This window comes from Odocoileus virginianus, chromosome 11, assembly GCF_023699985.2.
Source record: "Odocoileus virginianus isolate 20LAN1187 ecotype Illinois chromosome 11, Ovbor_1.2, whole genome shotgun sequence".
Taxonomy (NCBI): Eukaryota; Metazoa; Chordata; class Mammalia; order Artiodactyla; family Cervidae; genus Odocoileus; species Odocoileus virginianus.
Window position 1 is genome coordinate 1,771,354 of NC_069684.1, and position 20,395 is coordinate 1,791,748.

General features: G+C 50.5%; 2 long non-coding RNA genes across 2 annotated transcripts; one reads left to right on the forward strand and one right to left on the reverse strand.

Annotated features, from left to right (window-relative positions):
• Positions 1–6,436: 6,436 nt before the first annotated feature.
• On the reverse strand, positions 6,437–9,696 carry LOC139037407 (uncharacterized). The gene is made up of 2 exons (XR_011490189.1): positions 9,610–9,696; positions 6,437–8,320 (listed from the first exon to the last, which is right to left on the reverse strand). It is a non-coding gene; the product is annotated as an uncharacterized lncRNA (long non-coding RNA).
• Positions 9,697–10,615: 919 nt separating this feature from the next.
• LOC139037408 (uncharacterized) lies at positions 10,616–17,171 on the forward strand. The gene is made up of 2 exons (XR_011490190.1): positions 10,616–10,704; positions 10,843–17,171. It is a non-coding gene; the product is annotated as an uncharacterized lncRNA (long non-coding RNA).
• The last annotated feature ends 3,224 nt before the right edge of the window (positions 17,172–20,395 follow it).

Consider the following 20,395-nt stretch of genomic DNA (forward strand, 5'->3'; position numbering starts at 1 on the left):
ACTTGGCGATGTGTAACTGGGTGGAGTCGTCCACGGACTGGAGAAAGGTGTCAAGTCGCTTGAATCCCCAGGAGCTCCTGTGTTAGACACCTTCCTGGGGAATCTCCGTGCGCTCTTTCAGAGATGGTTTATGCTGAATCCACTACCGACCAGCCTGTAGTAACTGGAAGCCACAGGCAAGCTGGAAGGCACCTGGACAGAGCTTTTGTTTGTCCTGTCGTCCCTGCCGTCGGGCTTCCTTTCCCGCGCGCCGGCGCCCGGGTCGCCCCGGGCCGCGGTGAGGCTCCATCTCTCCGGGCGAGGCGCTCACCGCCCCGCTGGCTTCCTCCGCGATGTGGAGTCCGGTCGTCTCGTTCCGTGACTCCCTTCCTCCATCTCCTTTAAAGGGAGCTGTTTGGGATGCGCACCACGGCTGTTTCTTACTTTATTTCTTCCAGTTTAATTTATTTAATATTCTTGTGTAGAGATTGGTTCTTTAGGGAACAGAAAAATACAAAACATTCCCCAAGGAGTGCGGCGGCGTGCCAGGGTCCGGGGCGGGGCGGGGCGGGCTAGATCCCAGGGCGGGGAAGGATCTGAACCTGACCTTCTCGGAGGGCTCACCTCTGGACCGCTCCTGTTACCTGCCTTCTGTGACGTGCGTTCTGACCGGGAGAGCGGTCCAAGAACGGATCAGTAGGAAAGGAAAGATTCGCGAAAGCAAGGACTGGGTCTGACTTACACGCCTGTAGTGAGTTCAGACGTCCTTGAGCGTTGTTGGCATCCAGGAAGCGGAGCGGTCAGCACGCGGACGGCAGAGCCCGCGGACGGCAGAGCCCGCGGCCGCAGCGACGAGGCCCGTAATATCCCGGCCGTCAGGGGGTGCAGCCAGCACCCCCGAAGCCGGTTTCTGAAGAGAAGCTGTACTGGATGGTTTCATGAATAATTACTCCAGAATGGCGCTAAGGAAAGTGAAGGTGTCCCGAGGGCATACCTCGTAAGCTGTCTCAGGGCGCCAGGACTCCCCATAAACTCCCGGCTGGGTGGGCCAGACCCTGGATACAACTGACCCCTTTCCTTTTTCTCTGCTGCTTTTCTTGACGTAAACAAAAGCCATAGTCTTTTCATAATCATTCTGCATTTCCATTAACACCCAGGTTCCTCATGCTTCTGAGAACAAGCCGAAGTCTGGGTTGAAATGTGACCTAGATGTGAAAATGTTCGTGTTCTCTGATTAGATCCCTACGTCCAAGAATCTGCTTTAGAATCTTATAGTCAGATATGTGCGGTGTTCCTTTTGATGGTCTCCCTACACACGAGTCATGCCTCGTGTCTCACAGAAGGAACATGAAAAAAAGAAAAAATTATGGGATTTATCAGATGAAATATTCACCAGTGAAAAGTATAAATGTGAAGTGTCTGGCAACACGGAAGAGATAAGTATAAAGGACAAAACCTCCAATAGAATGTATACTATGAATGCAATTTAAAGTCATGTTTGGGAATTCCCTCAGTCCAGTGGTCCAGTGCAGTCGCTCAGTCGTGTCCGACTCTGCGACCCCATGCACTGCAGCACGCCAGGCCTCCCTGTCCATCACCAACTCCCAGAGTCCACCCAAACCCATGTCCATGGAGTCAGTGATGCCATCCAACCATCTCATCCTCTGTCGTCTCCTTCTCCTCCTGCCCTCAATCTTTCCCAGCATCAGAGTCTTTTCAAATGAGTCAGCTCTTCGCATCAGGTGGCCACAGTGTTGGAGTTTCAGCTTCAGCATCAGTCCTTCCAGTGAACACCCAGGACTGATCTCCTTTAGGGTGGACTGGTTGGATCTCCTTGCAGTCCAAGGGACTCTCAAGAGTCTTCTCCAACACCACAGTTCAGAAGCATTGCTTCTGTGCTCAGCTGTCTTTATGGTGCAACTCTCACATCCACACATCTGTACAGTCCAGTGGTTAGGACTTGGGGTTTTCACTGGGGTGGCCCAGCTTCAGTCCTTGGTCAGGGAACGAAGATCCCACAAGCTGTGTGGCAAAGAAAAAAAATTTTTTTTTAAATTTGGAATGATGTACCTTGGTGCAATGCCAGTATTGTGCCATAAATACTTTTTTTTCTTTCTTTCCATCCATAATTCAGGGAATGCAGGGTGAGTGCAATGTGCGTAGTGGTGGTAGAACTGAACCAGCAGCGAGGTTAGAGAGGCCTACATCGAATCTCACATGTCTGATAAGAAAAGGTCCCATTAGCTAACATCTTTTCCTGAGAATCCACACATAATGAAAAACTAGAATACCCGAACGTCACTTGGTTAGGGCAAAAAGAAGAAACTTTGGGTTTCTACAGATTCACTGTTGAGTTAGTGGATTGAGTAGTCTCACTATACCCGTGATAATGAGAAGCGGACCTTTATACTTACTTGGTAAGTTGAATAGAGTTGCAGGCTATGCTATAGCTGGAATTGTGCAGGTTTTAATACATTAATTTTAAAAAATACATACACTTTGAGGAATGTAGGCCATACCTTAAATTTGAGAGCACTTTGAGCTGTTCAGATCTTTCTTAGAATCGGGAAGACTTGGATGGTTCCTCCATGGAGAATAAAGTCAATTACTTAGAAAGCCCCTTTCTAAATCTCACTTAAAAACAGATAGCAGCAGAGAGTGAGCAGTCTGAGAGCATGTTTACATAGCTCTTCCTGGAGCTCCTGATAAGCTGTTTACCTCACCCTTGGATCCAGTATTCTTTTAGTCATTCATTCATTCTTAAGAGTTTGGATATCTGCCAGCTACCAGGCACTGTGTCAGGTGCTGGAAGACGCTGATAAACTAGGACAGCAAGGGTCTGCTCTCCTGGGAGTGACGATCCAAGGGGAGTAACAGATGGAGAAGAGCAAACGAGATAACTGGACTGTGATAAGTGCTGGGAGGAGGGACCCAGGACCCTGAGCCAGGCAGGGGTGGGGGGCGCTTTACATGGGATCCTAGCAAGAGTGGCGATGCTTCTTGGGCAGTGGGTGTCCCCGAGCAGCCTTGGAGCCCACTGGTACTCAGAGCTGAGAAGGTGAATTAGGGGCGCAGGAGATTTAGGTGGGATGGGCTGGGGGCTGGGAGTGTGCTCAAAACCTGTGCGTCACTTTGACCAAGAGCCTTGTGAAACTCGAACATGACCTCGTCTACAGAGACAGCCTCTTTAGCCCCAGTTTGGTTTTATTAATATTGTCTCTGTCTTTCAAAGGCAGCGTTTGTACCTGAATTTTAACACCCAGCTTTTGAATGCAGTGTGTATGCAGCATCTTCTCTTGGGTGGGGTTTGTCTTCTGACTTGTGAAGGCAGGTCTGCCTGCTTTCACAGCCTCGCATTGCAAACCGTGTTTCTATTTTATGATCTGTTATCTGTGCATTTATTCATTCGTTATTCCACACATTTACAGTAAACCTGCTAGCTCCTGGAAATACCACGGTGAACAAAATAAGCGGTCTCTGATTATGACTCTTGATTCCTTTTCTTTTCCTTTCTTATTTTACCCTCATATCCTGGAATGTGGCTGCTTAACATTGTATATGGAAGACAGTCTTTATGTGACATAAATGGATATATTTTACTTTCTGTTGCTCTTAGCGCTTAAACATTTTTAGGGATTCCCTGGCAGTCCAGTGGTTAGGACTTGGAGCTTCAGCTGCAGGGGCTCATGTTCCGTCCCTGGTCTGGGAACTCAGATCATGCCTGTGTGTGTGCTGAGTCGCTTCAGTCGTGTCTGACTCTTTGCGACCCCAGGGACTGGAGCCCGCCAGGCTCCTCTGTCCATGGGATTCTCCAGGCAAGAATACTGGAGTGGGTAGCCATTCCCTTCTGCAGGGGATCTTCCTGACCCAGGGGTCAAACCCACGTCTCTTACATCTCCTGCATTGGCAGGCAAGTTCTTTACCACTAGTGCCGCCAAGATCGCGCATGCCGTGTGGACCAAAAAAAAAAAAATTTTTTTTTTTGTATTTTTATTGTTGGTGCTTGTGTTCTTTGGGGTGTGGGTAATTTAACTTTTATTAAGGTGGTTTGGGTGTGTTAGATACTCAACACTTGGGCCGTTAGAGCATTCTTCTTTGTTTGGGAGCATATAACCACTTGTCCCTGACAGATTGTGCGGTCCTGACATAGCTGGCAGGAAGATCAGCTCTAAACATTGCAAGATAAATCATTTCCACATTCTTGCTTAAGTGGCCATTTTAGTGTGAGAAGCACATTTTCTGTGGAGCGCCAGCACCAGTGTCTCCTTGACCCAAGGTCACAGCAGTTTTTGAGCAACAGAGGCAGGACGGCTCAGGAAGAGCTCCACGGATAAGAAGAGATCCCGGAGAATTTCAAGTTTTCCCTTTGAAGAGCTAGTGGAAAAACACTCATTTGAAACTGTATAAGTCACATCCATCAATAATGTCAATAGGGACTCTTAATTTCTCCTTATTTACTGACACACCAGGATGACTGTCTGGGTTTCCTAAGCCTTAGCTGAGCGGTAGGTGTTCTTCTAAGATACCTGAGTTCAAAGAGCTCAAGACACTGAGACAAAGCTACAGAATTCAGTAGACTCCCCATCCTTAGTGATTTTTGTAGCAGATGCACACGGGCATGCTTCACATGGAAGCATCGGTGGCCAGCATGTGCGTGGACACCAGTGTAGTGTCAGGGCCCCTCCCTGCCCTGCCCCTCCTTGCCCTGTCGGAACAGACGATGAGCCCGCTCTGGGAGCATCCCCTCTTCTGTGCCTCCCCGAGGAGAGCTGCAGGTGGGCCCCTGAGGGAGCAGCTCTTCCCAGGGGTGAAAAGTCTGCTTTTGAGAAACAAAAGTCGAAACAGGTCTCGCAGCTGTGGACTTTCCTCCCTTTGGGTCCAGGATCCGAAGTCTGGACTAGGAAGGGCCCTCTTGCCTCCCAGAGTGTGCGGTGGCTGTAGGGGGCGGGCCCAGAGACTTCACAGACCAGTCCTCTTGGAAGAGGGAGGGGCCTGCATACGGATTCCCCATCCAAGAGCCTGAGCTTCCTGCATCGAGCCGGTGCCCGTGTGATCTGACAGTGTCCGACTGTCATGTTGACCCAGCATCATCCCCATATCACAGCACTCTTCTTAATTCCCATGAATGGCTCTGTAATGTTTCATAAGAAAAGGGTACCGTAATTAACAGATTTCCTGTTATTGGACATTTAGGTTGTTTCAGATTTTGTAGGGAACATCTTTTTCTTTTGGCTCATCTCTGCAGATTGGTTTCCAGCTGTAAGCTTCCTGTGTCAAAGGGAACAGACATTTTTATGACTCTTGATACACACCATTAAATTGCTTTACAAAAGGTCTGACCTTTTCTTTGCACAACTTGAAAGGTGAATCATCAGCTGTGAGCCAGCACTCCAATTCTGAGCAGTTAATTATTATTCCCATATTAGGCAGAGAGAGAGTTGTGGGCCCATCTGAATTTCTCCTAATTGCTTTCATTACACAGAGCTGACTTGTTGAGAAAAATGTCCTGGCCATGGGATATTCCAAACAACCGACCATCACTTTTGAAAAGCTTGGACCCATCCCAACTTTTGTAATCATTTCCCAGAGCTGTTTGTATTTCTTTTGGCAGAGATCATCTGTGGTCAAAGGCAGCTGAGTTGTGAAGCCCCGGGGTTAGCTGGTCAAGGTGCCTATTTTAGCATTAGGTTGCCAGCCTGTGGCCAGGTGTCTGGGTATTTTGAGAGAAGTAATTTTGAAAAGTAATTTGCAAATCATAACTCTGAATAGCATCAGAAGAGTCATATGCAGGCCTTCCGTGGAAATTCTTTCTCTCTCTGTCTCCCTCCCTCCCTGCCCCCTGCACCACTTGGAGGATAATCATTAGGTTTCCGTGAAAGCGTCAGGATGGCAGGGACGTCAAGATGCTTGCATGCATCACAGCACCTGGGCTTTGCAGCAGACTGCTTGACCTGGGCTCCCCCCTGACGAGCAGGGATGTTGGAAACAGGAGTCCCAGGGTCCCTGGGAGTTTTCAGGTTTTCTGTCCAAGTTTTCAGGTTTTCTGTCTCCCGGGTGACAGCAGTCACATCTGCACTTTTGTAGCCAAAGATACACATTTCCCCTTCACTGATGCCGTTGTCAGGCAACAGCGGAGAACAGGATGTGAGACAGAAAGCGCCGTGTACAGCCTTCCACTTCCACGGAGAGGCTTCACAGCCCGTGGTCTTAGGACTCAGGGAGAAAACTAGTTTCGGCCTACAGAATTAAAACTATTAGCTACCTGTGGCTTGCATTTTACTTAGGCCATCCCCGCTCCTCATTAATATGGTAAATGCAAAACCAAGGGGAGAAGGAAAAAGAGCTTTCACTCCTGTCCAGCGGGTTAAGAGGAAGTTGACCTAGTCTTAGGGACTGGCCTGGACTTTACTGGCCATGAGTGTTTGCTGATGGCAAAAATTTAGCATAAAACTAGCACTCTCAGCAGCAACACCTTCAGACACGAAGGCCACCTGTATTTTATTTAGCATGTTGTTCAGTCACTCAGTCGTGTCCGACTCTTTGTGACCCCATGGACTGTAGCATGCCAGGCCTCCCTGTCCATCACCAACTCCCGGAGTTTGCTCAAGCTCATGTCCATGGATTCGGTGATGCCATCCAACCATCTCATCCTCTGTTGTCCTCTTCTCCTCCCGCCTTCAATCTTTGCCAGCCTCAGGGTCTTTTCCAATGAGTCGGCTCTTTGCATCAGGTGGCCAAAGTATTGGAGCGTAGCATTTGGAGAATCTAAAAGCAATTTGAGAGACGGGCCATTTAGGGGAGAAGATAAAGGGTGAAAGTCGGGGGTAGGACTCACTTCCTGTGAGCAGGACTGAATTATTTTTCATTTGTTCTGTCATCAAAGTAATGATTCTCATTTCCTCCTAAGAAGGCATAGAGTCAGAAGAGATTTAATCAGGAGGCTGTGTTGTTACCGTGCTCTATACGAAAGGTTTTCTGTTGGTGACGGAAACCCCCCTTGAGAGGCAGGATGAGGTTCGCTCCAGCTGATCCTGGGCAGCTTCCCTCACCGCTGTGTCTGCTCCGGACGGTGTGTTGTGTTATTGGCGCCAGTGCAGGCAGAGCACGTGCCTCTCCAAGCGAGGAGGCTGTGTTTAGAGAGGAAGAGAATCTGCCTGCCTTGCAGGAGACCTGGGTTCGATCCCTGGGTGGGGAAGATGCCCTGGAGAAGGGAATGGCAATGCACTCCAGAATTCCTGCCTGGGAAGTCCTATGGACAGAGGAGCCTGGTAAGCTACAGTCCATGGGGTTGCAAAGAGTTGGATGCGACTGAGTGACTGACACCAGGTCTCAGCTCTCCCCGGGGAATATCTGCAGAAGGGTTGAGATGGTTGGAAATAGTTTTTAGCACCATACTGCCATCCACATTCTTTCCTCCAATTCAGCTCTTTTTTTTCCCCCTGAGTGCCAGGCACTGTTTCAGGCATTAGGAATAGTGGTGTGAGCAAAACAGACAAGGCCCTGCCCTGCCGGGGGCGAGAGACAATAAACAAGCAAACAAGCAGGGTTTATCAGATGGAGATAAGCGCTCTGAAGGAAAGGCTGGAGACAGAGCCCTGAATGGAGCGCGGACTTTCCGGGCAAATAAGGGTGGGTCCGCCCGCCCTCCTGGGAAGACGCTGGGGCCTGTCTGCAGGGAGTGCCGGGGCTCTGAGCTTGTGACTGCAGAGCGTGAGTTAACGGCCTTGGCAGGACGACGTGGTCGGATGGCATCGCCGGCGCGATGGGCGTGCGTTTGCGTAAGCTCCGGAAGCTGGTGAAGGACAGGGAAGGCTGGCGTGCTGCCGTCCGTGGGATCTCAGAGAGTCGGACACGACTGAGCAGCTCAACAGCAACAACAAAGGCCCTTGGCAACGGTGTCCTTGGGCCTGGCCCCTGCAGAGGCCAGCGTTGCTCATGGCTAGCGTGGACACGGAGAGCGGTGGGTGGGGCGGCCAGGCCTCGGAGAGCCCTGCAGGTGACGATAAGGACAGTCTTTGGCTTTTGTTTTGAGTCAGAAGGGAAGCCATCGGGACTCTGAGCAGAGGCACGGCTGTGCCTGCCTTCAGGGCAGTGTTTGTGGCGGGCAGACTCGGGCAGACCCGGGAAGGGGGCACCAGGCGCAGGCTGGGGTGAGGTGCTCAGAGTGTGGCGGCCTCTAGCCGCAGGGGCTGCCTTACTGTGAGGGAGCTGAAGTGTTTTCTCTTTCCATTAAAAGTTTATATCCTCAGGAATTCCCTGCTGGTCCTGCGGTAAGGACTCGGAGCTTCCACTCTCAAGGGCCCGGGTTCAATCGCTGGTTGGGGAACTAAGATCCCGTAAGCTGTGCAGCCAAAAAAAAAAAAAAAATTAGAATTGTCATACCCGTGTTTTCAGCGCTCGCTTCCCACACGTAGCGCCTCCTGTGCTAACAGTGGGATCGTTTCCACGGGGGCCCCCGGCGGCCCAGGGGTTAAGACTCCATGCACTGCCGGGGGCTCTGGTTCCATCACTCGTGGGCGGACAAAGACCCCACGTGGCGAGGCCAAAAAGAGAGCCTGGATCACTTCCATGACCACAGACGTTCCTCTCGGACAGCGCCGACCTGTCGGCCTTGTGGGGCCCACCCAAAGGTTTCAGGCAGAGGAGGATTCGTTCCAGGCTGTGATCACCGGCCGCTGCGTGGAGAACAGACCGGAACCGGGCAGTGGGGCGGGCAGGGGGCCGTTAACCGTCCGGACAAGCAATGACTGCGTCTTGGATGGAACGTCCTGGCGTGGTGGGCAGACACGGTTGGTTCAGAGGTGTCCTAAAGGCAGGCCGGATAGTCTCTTCTCTTGCAGTTTCGCATGGTTGGAGATGAAGGTGGTCGATGCCTCGGGTAATGGTGAGGAGAGAGCGCAGAGGTGGCGGCGGTGGAGGGGGCACGGAGGGGGCAGCCCGGGGAGGGTTGCAGGCCTCCTGGGCCCAGAGGGAAGGCAGGACGGTGGCTGGAAGGAGGCCCAAGAGCCCTCCCCTCGGGAAAGGTGAGTGTGGAGACGGGCTGGTGCAGAGCGAGCTGCAGGGACAAAGAGAACATAGGTGCTGGCAGCGTGGAGGCCTGTTGGTCCTGGTGCTCAGGAGCACATCTCCCTTTAAAAAACAAACTGTTTTGCTTCTTTGGCTGTGCTGGGCCTGCAGTGCTGAGCGCAGGCTGCGGTCCTCGGGGCTCACGGGCTCAGCTGCTCCGCAGCGTGTCTCATCTTCCCGGACCAGGGCTCAGACCCCTGTCCCCTGCACAGGCAGGCAGACTCTTATCTAGGGAGCCACCAGGCAAGCACCCCCCCCCCCCCATCTGCCTTTTGAGGTTCTCCCACAGGATTTGAACCGCTCACCCGCAGGCTGAGGAGAAAGGAGGTGCCCGCGTTCCTCCAGGGCTGATGGCTTCCGGCTCAGATTCATAGGAAATACAAAAGGGATTGGCCAGAAGGAGGTGATAACTGATCCCCAAAGCAGAGGGTTGATGAAGAGGAGGAGGCAGGCGGGGGGTGGGGGGGAAGGGGGGTGCACGATTCCTGAGAACAGGCGGAGCTGGAGAGCAGGCAGGTGGGAGAAGCGGGTGCTTGTCCAGGAGCCAATGGCCGGTCCACTCACAGGTGCTGGTGGCGGGTCAGGCCTCCGAGATGCAGGCAGATACGTCTCCATCCTAGGCTGACTTGCCAAGTCCTGGGATCCGCGTGCTCTCTTGCTAAGTCTTGGGATCCTGCCTCAGTAGGTTTGGTACCCAGCCTCCAGAGAGCGGGTCTCTAACCCGCCCCCGCTCCCAGGCCCGTCATCAGCTGGCCTGTCACTGCAGGCCCTCCCTACTCTAAGCTGGGACTCTGTGACCTCACTATAATCACAGTCTTTCCCCAAACGCTGACCTTCCACGTGGACTCTGAGGCATTTGCCTGTTAAAGTGTGCTATTTGGGAAATATTTATCTGCCGCCAGCACCTCCTGGATCAGTGAACTTTTGGAAAGCTGCCTTTGGATCTTGTGACCTTGTGGCCATGTGAGCGGGTGTGGGGGAACTCTCGGCCCCCAGCATCTGGACTTAGTGTCCTGCGGGTCCTGGATGGTGGGCCCCTTTCCCAGGTTTTCTCTGTAAGCCCCTCACCTTTTTTCTTTTGCTCTTGTTGGAGCTCTATAGGGGAGCTCCTGCAGCAGTAATGGCAGAGGCTGCCCCTGTCAGAAGCAGATGCGATATGGTGACCCGTGAATCCCTGTGAACATCTGAGCGTTGCATTGATAGCGTTTCATTGATATTTATTGAGGAGCGATTCCAGGAGGGCCCCCCACCCCCACCCCTCCATCGCTCTTCCTGCTCTGCGGCAGAGAGAGAATTGAGAACAATCCAAGGTAAATCTTTAACAAGATGGTCTATCTTGGGCTTTGTAGGCTGGACTGAAGTAAGAGGTGGCTTTTCGCTAAAATAACCGCACTGTTTGCACAAGTTTCCCCCTTGGAGTTTTCTAGGGTCATTAGAATGATCTAACTGCCTCACCTGCTCTTAAAGGGGGCGCGCCTCTGGAGGGGCAGAAAACAAAAGCAGAGTGTTGAAATGCAAATAGACCTCTCTGGTTCCAGTCCCGGCGGCAAGGCTGCAAAATAGAGTCAAAGCTGACTGCACTGTCCCCACAGAGGTCTGGAGAAGGGCTCCGGAAAAATCTCACAAGATATATTTCTTTTCACGCACTAGAGCCCCAAGGTAGGTAAGAAAAACAAAAACAAAATAAAAACAAACAAAGGAGTTCATACTTGAAATCTGCGCAGTGCCAGCTGAATGGCTAATTGTTTCTTGTTTTCATTCCCTCCCCCTCTCCCCCTTTTTTTCCTGCCTGAATAGATAATCCTTACAAAACATCTATTCATTCTACAAGTGAAAATTTCAGGAATACTGGATACTGACCTTGGCAAGACTAATGGACTGAGGCTGAGTGATGGATTTGTGTGTGTTGTGGCTGACGTGCGTTCTGGCGCTTTGTACGCCAGTTTGAGAATATCTTAGCAAAAGGAAAGGAAGGTTTATGGCACTTTAATTAATGACGACGATGACGGCTTGAACTTGTAGGTAAAATTATGACAAAGCGTTATTTTTATAGCTGATTTTTTTATTGTTTTTGTTGCCTCAAGAAAGGACCTGCTGATAATTAATGGTGGCTCCCTTTTCTATTTTAATGTTGCTACTCACTGATATGTAACAATTATTTTTTAAAGGAAATAAAATAGGGAGGCAATACAGCCTAGCAAAAAGAATATACTTTATCAGATTCTTAATGGCTAAATTAATTGGGCTCTTATTTGATTTCTGCTGTCATCTAGCTGTGGGTAACTTTGGGTAAGTTATTTAGCTTTTTTTTTTTTTTAATAAAATTGGAATGAGAAACGTGATAGGGAAAAAAAATTTGTAAAAATGTTTTAAGGTCCCCCGAGAAAAGCACAATGAGAAACCACTGCTGGGTTGGTTTTTTTAAACTGAAAGTATCTGATCTTGTCAGTAAACCTCAATTTGAGTATCAATTAGTTTATTTTTTTAAGCTGTCATTTAATTTCAGGTGCTTTATGAACTCTTCAATTTGTTAGCAGAAAGAAATGCCATTTACACAGGATGGCTACAAGAGCAACTTTATTCTGGTAAAATAATCCCTCAAGTCTTTATATACACAGCCCGTAAGTGTTGGCTTTATAAGGTCTGTCCTAGCAGACCGGCCCTGTGGCTGTCAGGAGCTCAAGTCCAAGGCAGCAGCAACTCCGACACACATACACACAGAACACAGAAGAGTGTAAACGGTTCTCAGGGATTCCAAAATAACCCAGTCTGAACAGATGACTCAAAAAAAGAAACTCACTGGCAAGGTTATATGAGTTATGGAGACTGTTAATGGCAGCCCACTCCAGTATCCTTGCTTGGAAAATCTCATGGACAGTGGAGCCTGGTGGGCTGCAGTCCACGGGGTCGCAAAGAGTCGGACATGACTGAGCGACTAACACATACCACAGTCGCTCAATGGTGTCCGACTCTGCTGTGACCCCGTGGACCCTAGCCCTCTAGGCTCCTCTGTCCACGAGATTTCTCCAGGCCAGAATCCTGGAGCAGGGTGCATTTCCTTCTCCAGGGGATCTTCCTGACCCAGGGAGGGGACCCGTGTCTCCTGCACTGGCAGGCGGAGTCTTACCTCTGAGGCACCAGGGGAGCCCGTGTAGAGTTCAGTTACACCTTAGTGAGAAGCAGAGGTTCAAGAGTGGAGTCCCTTCCACTGAGATGTTCTTAAATGAGTGGGGACCCCACCCGCAGGCCAGCTCTTATTTCTGATTGCTGCCTCCTTTTCAAGGAGAAGGCTTTGGAAACTCACATTCCCGTCCCCGAGGCCTCCAGGAAGCCTGGTGCTGTGAAGGAGTGGATTGTTTGTGCTTACCAGAAGCCAGCGGCTCGAGGAACTGGGAAGGCCGGGCCCCGGCTCGTGTGTTCCCCGGTTGACCTGCCCGTGAGTCACCCTGACCAGTCAGCGCTGTCTTGTGTATTTCCCTCTTTACAGAGGAGCTGAGACTGTTGACTTTTGCAGGGGTTGCAAAACGCACTGCTGAAGGGTAGACAGTCACTGTGCAAACACGTAAACACAAGACGCTGGAAGGGCACTCTTGAATCAAGATAAACGCATTCTTTGCATAATTGGGAGTTTATCTTTACGAAAGAATAGGGAGTTTGGTTTCAAAATAGTTTTTATGCTTGAAATTTTTTATTTGCACAGTGGGAACTTGGGTCATTGTTCTATTAATTGTGTTGCTTACCGAAAGGGAACTGTGACCAAGTTGCCTTCCTAAGAGTGGTTAATTGGGTATCAGAGATCAGACCCTCGGGCGTCTTAGAAAAGTACATGAAGATGTAGGGACCTGACTTTACAAGAGGGAGACTAACACTGGTGGTCTACTGGGCACTGTCCTTAGGTTGCTCTAGGGACCTTACAAAAGTGTGTGTGTGTGTGTGTGTGTGTGTGTGTGTGTGTGTGTGTTAAGGAAACTGAGGCACCCATTTTATCCCTCACTTTCCCAGGACCACTGTTCAGTGAAGGTTGGATTTTTGAATTCTGACTTCTTGTTGGACGTCACCTGGATGTCTCATTTATATGGCAGGCCTTTCTAATATGGAACTGAATGTTTTTTAGTTCTTTTAATGGTGCAGCCAGCCTCTCGTCAATTAAAAAAAAGTATAATTAAATTTTTAATTTTTAATTTATTTTTAAATTGGAGGATAATCGCTTTACAATGTTGTGTTAGTTTCTGCTGTGTAACGTGAATCAGCTCTAAGTACCATATATCCCCTCTCTCGAGCCTCCCCCAGCCCCCCAGCCAACGCAACCTCTAGGGCATCGCAGAGCACCAGGGACAGGGACAGAGATGGAGAGCACAGACTTGTGGACACGCCGGGGGAGGATAAGGTGGGATCCGCCGAGAAGGTAGCATTGACATGTGCACGACCGCGGGTAGGACAGACGGCTCATGGGAAGCCGTGCGGCCCAGGGAGCTCAGCTCGGGGCTCGGCGAGGAGTGTGACTGTCGGCTCCCGTCCTCGAAGCCTGCTTTCTCCCAGCCCAGCCTGTCCTGAAACCCTCTTAGTAGGTCTGTCTGTGTCTAGCGGCTCTCTTCTGACTCCCAGGAGAAAGTACTGTCACAGTTCCCATCGTCTGTAACTAAGAGCGGATATCAGTATAACCACTATACGAATATGGTAACTGTTTCTGTGGGGCTTCCCTGGCGGCTCAGTGGTAAAGGACCCACCTGCCCCTGCAGGAGACGCAGGAGACCGGGGTTCAGTCCCTCGGTGGGGAAGATCCCCTGGAGAAGGAAATGGCAACCGGCTCCAGCACTCTTGCCTGGAGAAGCCCATGGACCAAAGAGCCTACGGTCCATGGGATCACAGAGTCAGACACAACTGAACTTCCAACACTAGCACTATCATTTTCATCACATCTGTTTCAGTTCTTTAAATGAACGAGCTATTGGAGACAAGGTCAAGTTCCCTTTGAATAAGAATTCCATTCCTTCCTTCTACCTTCATCTATCTTGCAGAGTCCATGTTCAGTTTGATATGTGCCTTTAAAACATTTTACATACATTTACATGTGCTCATAATTAGTATGTAGTATTGTTTTATGTATGTATGTATTGTTTATGAGTTACATATGTATATGCATATGTGGATCCATACATGCCCCTTGTTCTATGATTTGCTTACATTCACTGAACAGGGGTTTTGAAATCCATCCCTATATAATATAAAATGAAGTGAAAGTCGCTCAGTCATGTCTGACTCTTTGCGACCCCGTGGACTGTAGCCTGTCAGGCTCCTCTGTCCATGGGATTCTCCAGACCAGGATGCGGGAGTGAGTAGCTGTTCCCTCCTCCAGGGGATCTTCCCAGCCCAGGGACTGAACCCAGGTCTCCTGCATTGCAGGCCGATTCTTTACCATCTGAGCCACAAGGTATATATGATATATAAATACACATACACACCTATTTTTATTAATATGGCCATTCATCCCATCATGTCATGGTATGAATAATACCACATTTTATTAATTAGTCCACTAGTGGCTATGTAGATGAATAAAAAATTTTCACTAACAGAGATAATGCTTGGATTACTTTCCCTAAGTCGGACATAGGGGATGGTTTCTAAGGCAGATGTCTAGAAGCAGAATGGCTACATAGTGAACATGCCCAGTTTCACTTTTAAGGGATACTACCAAATTGATTTTCAACTGTTTCCCCGAATATTCTCCAACCCTGGTCAACTTCTGTTTATTAATAAAAAAAGCTTTTTTCTTCTGTGTGATGAGAGCTTTCAATCTCTACTCTTTCGTTGCTGTTTAGTTGCTCACTCGCGTCCGACTCTTTGTGAACTGACGGGCCGCGAGGCCTCTCTGTCCATGGGATTTCCCAGGCAAGCAAAGTGGAGTGGGTGCCGTTTCCTTCTCCAGGGCATCTTCCTGACCCAGGGATGAACCCGTGTCTCCTGCATTGCAGGCGGAGCCCTTACCTCCGAGTCTCCCGGGAAGCCCTGCAAACAGAGGACCGTGTTGTCACGTTAGCTTCCTAGCGGGTTTCTCCCTCGTTGCCGGCCGCGGGGCACGCGGCCTCCGCTTGGGTTTCCAGCTTCACGTCCACCTGCTGCCCTGCAGGCCCGTGGGCAGCCACGCCAGGCAAGTCACCGCCTTCCAATCCCAGCCTTTCCTTCCCGCCTCTGCAACTTGACCCTGCTCGTCTGCCTTTCTCTATTGATTCAATAAGTATTTATTGAGTTCCTTGCTTCCTGCCAGGTGCCGGGGGTATAAGGGTGAACATGAAAGACAATATCTAGGCTCTGACGGTGTAGAGGGTGGAGGAGGAGGGGGCAGAAAAGAAACGAGTGAAAACGCAAACAAGATGACCTTTCACAGATGTCAGTGCCGTGAAGCAAGTACAAAGGAAGAAAGTCAGTGTGACTCTGTATGTGTGTGTGTGTGTGTGTGTGTGTATATGTGTGTGTGCACGCGCGCTGCATGGGGCATGTCCGGGGCCTTGGGCATGTCCATCCAGCTGCCCAGGGAAACTGTTCCTCCTGAAAGGTGGCATGAGGCTCACTTACAGGCCCGGGTGCTGCCAAGCCCACCCGGGTACCCCCAAGCCCCAGGCTGCTCCCAGGGCTCCGTGGCCAGAGGGCCAGGAGGCTGGCAGACGCGAGGGAGGCCGTGCTCCTTAGAGCTGAGATCGCGCCCTCTCTGCACAGCTGTCCCCAAGCCTAATTGCTCAGAGGATCAGCCCAGGGTGTCCCCCCTCACGGCACACTGCCAAGCGCTTTGGGATCTTGGTGTCCATTCGTCCCAAGAACTAACTTGCTTTCCTTTTGCTGTTCCGTTTTTTTCCTCCTAAGGGAGTGTCTTTTGCTTCTGGAAAGAGGAGAGGAGCGGGAGAAAAGTCCCAGGGCAGAGGGAACCTGGCCTTTCTCACAGCGTCACTTTGGAATGAGCCGCGTCTCTGTGAAACCAGCTTTCCTTCAGTGTCCAAGCTGACTTTCACATAACAGAAATCTCGTTTTCCGTAATGATTGTCGATAGCAGTTGTCGATCTCAACGGGGCGTTTTTCACCCCACTCAGCATTTTTCCCTCAGAATAGCAATATTATTAATTCGTAATAGTTGTAAACCATCTTGTTAACGCTGCGCCCACTGTGAGCTTCGGCTTGTTCTCCTGGAGGGATGCTCTGTTATCTGCAGTGGGAACTTCCTCTGGCATTGTCAGCTGTGACGGTACCACCGCGTAGGGAAAGTGAAATGTATTTTGCTGTGAGTCAGGTCACAGGTCACTAGCTTCAGGATCATCTTTGAGTTGTGTGTTCTTTCACAGATGAGTTGTGTGTTCTTTTACAGATGAAGAACCTGAGTTTCATAGAGGTCCTTCTTGTCCCCAGGTTGCAGAAGTCAAGTGGATGAGCAAGAGCGTTTAAATTTGGGGCTGCTGACCACACCTCTGTGAAGCCGCCTGCTTTAAATAATAATAGAGCAAACACCAACCACTGCTATTTCTAGACACAGCCTCTGCGTTTGTAAGCACTGAGCTGCTGTCTTGATCGCTCTTCCTTCTTTAAGGCCCCTCTCCACCGAGCTTTGTCACGCGGCGAGTGGTGCTGAGCAGGGACTTGGGCTGGGGCGCCCTGCCGGGGTCAGCGTGTTCCTCCTGGACCAGCCCACTGCCTGTGTGGGCAGGCTCCTCCCACGTCTGGAGACGGAGTTCGGTTTCCTTGTTTTTGAGGCAGGGATCCTGTGGTTTTGATGTTTCTTGGGTGGTTCTAAGGATTGAATGGGATGATACATTCCGTCCTTAGAAGGCTTGGAAGGAGCCTGCATTTGGGGAGCGCTCAGGTGATGTTTCTGTATCTTAGGTCTCAGCTGGCCCGTCCAGACCCCACCTTGTACAGGAGCCGCCCCCGGGCACCAGATGCTTCTTGGAGCGTCCCCCACTCCGGGCCGCACCTGGGACTTGTCTCTGCCCTGGCTCCCTGCGCTCCAGGGCAGACTGTCTCCTGTAGCTGGCCCCTCGTGCGTGTTTGCTGAGTGCCTTTCTCTCTCTCTCTTTTTTAAGATTTTTTTGTTTTGATGTTGACTATTTTTTTAAAAGTCTTTATTGAGTTGGTCACAACATTGTGTCTATTTTGTTTTGGGTTTTTGGCCTCAAAGCATGTGGGGTCTTAGCTTCCCGACCAGGAGTCAAACCTGGGCCGCTGGCACTGGAAGACGGAGCCCTAGGCACTGGGCCACCAGGGGCGTCCTGCGAGCAGCTCGGCTTTCCTCTCCCGCTGCTTTGGTCCCCATCTGTGTGCCCTCGGGCCCCCAGTCCCTGAAACACCAGCGACGACCCGAGTGACTCACGAACCTGCTCTCCCACCCCGGCCCCCCGCTCTGTCTGTGTTCCCAACTGACCACAAATAGAACAAAAGCCCGGCGCACCCCAAGCCCGAGCTCGCCCTGTTCAAAATGAAGGCCCCCCCTTCTCGTTCAGGCTGGCCCCTTGCTCTGTGCCCCCCCCCCCCCCCGCCGGGCCGACTACGTGGCCCCCCCCACCCAACCCCCCTTTGGAGAGGCCTGGGAGAAGACCTGGGCTCGGCCCCCTCCTCACCCGCCTCAGCCCGTCAGCCAGCAGGGGCGCCCGGCTCCACCCTGCCCACAGACCCTGCCCCAGCCTCAGGGTCACGACTGCAGAGCGGGCGGGCCGGCCCCGGTGAGTGCCGCAGCCTGCCCCCCAGACCCTGCGCCTGCCACGCAGCCCACGCCCACCCTGCAGCCAGCATCGGGGTCGTGCTGAAGTGTGACTCTGCTCCTGGGAACCACTGTGGGCTCTTTCAGTGCCAACCACGCCCCACGTGGCATCAAGTCCCTCTCTCCTGCCCTGTCCCCTCTCCTGCCGGCGGCTAGTCCAGGGCACGAGGCGGGCTTGGCACGTGCCGCTTGGGGCCCAGAACACCCTTCCTCCTCTTTGCCGAGTGACACTTTTTCATCCTTCAGCTCACAAGCCACATCCTCTGCGAAGCCTTTCAAAGAGGCCCCCGTGGCCCCTCCCGCCCAGGCACCCTCCGTTTCTGAATTTCAGAAGGGCAGCTCCCACAGCCCCGAGTGCGCTCCCGGAGATGGAGGATTGGATCAAGACCCCAAGGACCTCCTGAGACCCTTCCCTTTAGTCCCTCTCTCCCCCGTGAGGGCCTTTCCCATGCAGGGAGCAGTTGGCCTTCTCTGGATCCGCCCAGAGGCTGACCCGATGCCCCAGCACAGCCAGTGTTTTCAGAACACGTGAAAATGACGCCAGGTTGGAGAGTCCAGGACCTCAAGGGTAGATTACTCCAAACAGCCAACCTGCCCACCCGCAGACCAGTAAAAGCCGTTGGTGGAAATCTTGGCTCTATCATCAGAACAAATCGCTTCTCTGAGCCTCCACTTCCTCATCTGTGAAATGGGGATGCTTATAACCACCTCCAGGGGTGGCTGAGATTATAGGAGGGCATGGAAGGAAATTAGCCAGCCCAGGGCCTGGCTGGGAAGTCTCTGTTGCATACAAAGATATGTGTAGCTAATCATCCTAAACAGGAACTGGGAGGCAAGGTCACGTCCTAAAATAACTGCATAAACTTAGAATTTCACTGGGAATTTTAGAAGTTAGGACAGTTAAGGCTGTCACTAATGTTTGTAGCAGCTTTCACCTAAGAAGATGCATCCAGCTAAATTTTAAAGTTCTCTTTGAGTTTTCCCATACAGGTCACAGTGGGCCTGGGGGCGCGTGATATGCACAGCATGTTTTCCTGCACTTGTGTGCTTTACGAGTGCTGTCTGATCCTGGGCCCGGTGGCTGTAGGGATCACTGGGGGAGTGTTTTAGAATCCGAGGCCCGTCTCCCGCCTGCTGAATCAGAATAGGGGCAGGAAGGGGACCCACAATCTGCATTTATGAAAACCTCCCTTGTGGTTTTGGTAATCTGCTGGGTTTGGGAACCTCTAGCACATACACCAGCAGAAAAGCCTACTGCTCAAAATTCTCAGCTTTATAGTCTCTGTAAATAAAAGAAGAAACTAGTTTATTTGCTGTTTTGTCAAGGATTTGCTTTCTCCAGGCCTGTTTTTATCTTCACTGTGGTCTGTTTATCTGCCAGTGGAAAAAAACTGGCTCTGCTTCAACAATAGGAGAAGGAAAGGTGCAAACCTCACCAGCTTCCCCGTCTTTTTAGCAGCAGTGGGGTATTTCCCCCGCATCCTACTGCGGCAATTTAAATGTTAATGCACTTAAGTCCAGCAGGCTTTTTAGCAATCAGATTAGAATTGTTTTTATGAGAATCTTATTCTTCTTTTCTCTGTTCTATATTTGTCTTTTGGTTATTAGTTTTGCTAGAGAGGCATATGTTTAGATTCGTTGACCTTTTAAACCTTGAATTAAAAAAAAAAAATCCCATCCTGATATCATCTCAGCAGTATTTTCTAGAGGAGAGGAAGATATCCACCCTGTAAACCTGAGGTCTGCAGTTTCAATGTGCTGAGTCACCTGGTCTTTGCTGGGTCAACCCATTCTGCGCCGGGGAGAAGTACAGCAGAAAAATCAAACTGTGAGCTGGCGTGCCGTTAATTTAAATACAAATAAGGCTGGAAGACGCTCATGTGTCGATGCAGAGTAACTTAGTATTAATGTTAGAACTTATTTCTGGAGATTTCTTTTCACTTATTTGTTTGGTTGCGCTGGGTCTTTGCTGCACTCAGGATCTTTGATCTCAGTTGTGGCACGGAGGATCTTTCGTGGCAGGATTCGGGGCCTAGTTCCCTGACCGGGGATCCAACCCAGGCCCCTTGCACTGGTAGTTTGGAGTCTTAGCCACTGGACCACCAGGGAAGTCTCTGGAGATTTCTTATAGTCTGATAAGTCCTTTTTCTGATTGGTCATATGTTGGTGAAATTTTGTAAATGTCTCTTCCCATTCTTAGAAAGTGAAAATGAATATCAATGGAAAAGCCCTTGTCCTGCAAGGTTTAGAAAAAAGAGAAACTTAATCTCGACCATTATTCTGAGGTTTTGCATAATTAAGTTTCTTGAATTAGTTTTCTTGGAAAGAGCTAATAACTGGCAAACAAACCACATACAGTAATGAACCAGATCTCGAGAGGTGATGTCCACCTTCGGTTGAACTTTCTGGAAATCTGTTTTCCTATTTTGATTGTGGAGTTGAATAGACCCTGAGGAGGCATGGCTGTGACTGTTAATAGAGGAAGTGGCAGGAAGCTGCAGCTTCCTCAGAGTCAGAAAGTTTATAGAACTCTTGATGGGAATGCGGGCTATAGATGAAGATGAAAGTCAGGGTAATGTGTGCTGAGAACTGCTGCTTTATTTTTAT